At 44.1% G+C, this 1,853-nt stretch overlaps 1 non-coding gene across 1 annotated transcript; it reads left to right on the top strand.

Annotated features, from left to right (window-relative positions):
* The first annotated feature begins 734 nt into the window (after window positions 1-734).
* LOC102274667 (small ribosomal subunit protein uS11) lies at window positions 735-1,202 on the top strand. Its single transcript, XR_001351470.2, has one exon. It is a non-coding gene; the product is annotated as a small ribosomal subunit protein uS11 (transcript).
* Window positions 1,203-1,853: the final 651 nt, after the last annotated feature.

Raw genomic sequence — 1,853 nt, 5'->3', positions numbered from 1 at the left:
ACTGATTTCGATGCTTAGTGGTACGCAAAGCCACCGATTCTTTTCCCCATTAAATAACAGTGTTGCTGAACCAAACTTGAGTCCACTTGCCCACATACAATGAAGCTGATCTACTGACATGGGATTGTGGTGAAGGAAAGTGCGGCATTTATTACAGGTGCCAAGCAGAGTCCAGGGCAGCTAGTTCTCAAAAAGGCTGAACTCTCCGGTGGGTTTCAGCAAAGCATTTTTAACGGCCAGGTGAAGAAGAGGGTTCACAAGGTATGTGATCAGTTAGTGCACCATTCTCTGATAAATTGATGGTGAGGTAAGGAGATGATGTCACATGGGTTAATATTATTAAACCTTAGGCTCCAGTAGGTCTAGGGGCTACGGTCCTCAAGTAGTTAACATCTTCCTTTGGATGAGAGTTCTAGCATCTGTAGAAATACTCAGGAAATATGTATCAGATACTATTTTCTAGGTACTTCAGTGAGGAGCTAAAGCAGAGGATATGGGGAAACGGTCTGCCCCTGGGGAAGGAACCATAGGAACCAGCTTTGTTACAAGAACAGATACAGATTTGAGGTTCAGATTGTCATAAAGCTTAGAGACAGACAATGAGTAAGTTCTACCTTTTTTTTAAGGTGACAAGTCCCTTTTGTTTAGCAATTGGAAGAGCAATAGGAAGTAGTCAGGGTTTTTCTGCAATAAATAGTCCTTCTGCCTCTCTTTCCGGTGGTAGAGTCTGGAGAAGACGCGCAGAAATGGCACCTCGCAAGGGAAAAGAAAAAGAGGAAGAACGGGTCATCAGCCTTGGCCCTCAGGTGGCTGAAGGAGAAAATGTATTTGGTGTGTGCCACATCTTTGCAGCCTTCAACGACACTTTTGTGCACGTCACTGATCTCTCTGGCAAGGAAACCATCTGCCGTGTAACTGGTGGGAGGAAGGTGAAGGCTGACCGAGATGAGTCCTCTCCATACGCTGCCATATTGGCTGCCCAGGATGTAGACCAGAGAGGCAAGGAGCTAGGCGTTACTGCCCTCCACATCAAACTCCAGGCCACAGGAGGAAATAGGACCAAGACTCCTGGACCAGGGGCCCAGTCAGCGCTCAGAGCCCTCGACTGCTCAGGGATGAAGATTGGGCGGATTGAGGATGTCACCCCAATCCTCTCCGACAGCGCTCGCAGCAAAGGGGGTCGCCGTGGTCGCCGTCTGTGAACAGGACTCCTCAAATTATTGCTTTCTGTTAATAAATTGCTTTGATGTAAAAAATAAATAAATAAATAGTTCTCACTAAACTGTGAGAGAAAAAGGGAAAACTGAAGTTAATATTTACTGGAAATGGAGTTTGAAGGTGAAGCTAAAAGGTGGAGATTCAATAATGGTAAACAGTTTATGCATAAATAAACCTAGGCTTAAACAAGACAGACTTTTTTTCTTCCTCTTTTCTAACAGAAAATCCCATAGTGGGTAGTCCAGGGCTAGTGCAGGGGAATTCTCATTGCGGTTATCTTTTAGGCTCATTCTGTCTTTCCACTTTGCCATCTTTGTCATTTGATTTCATCCTCAAAGTTGTCTCATGGTGATCACAGGCACCAGTCATTGCATCAGCATTCCAGGAAGTGGGAAGACTATAAAAGGCTAAATGGCAAACTGAGTCAGCATTCTTTTAAGGAGTTTTCATGGAAATTCTACTCAATAGTTTCCACTTAAATCTCACTGTCCAAAAATAGTCAGATTGTGAAAACTAGTCTTCTCTAACCTTTGCTTATAGCTACTTGGACTTATCAGAGCACTGTTACTATGACACACAGGATGAATGGATATTGCTCAGGCAATGTTGGCCTGTCAGCCTCAGAAAGACAATGT

The sequence above is a fragment of the Bos mutus genome, chromosome 17 (genome assembly GCF_027580195.1).
Source record: "Bos mutus isolate GX-2022 chromosome 17, NWIPB_WYAK_1.1, whole genome shotgun sequence".
Taxonomy (NCBI): domain Eukaryota; kingdom Metazoa; phylum Chordata; class Mammalia; order Artiodactyla; family Bovidae; genus Bos; species Bos mutus.
The sequence above is the reverse complement of the archived record's forward strand: the minus strand, read 5'-3'. Positions and strand labels throughout refer to the sequence as shown.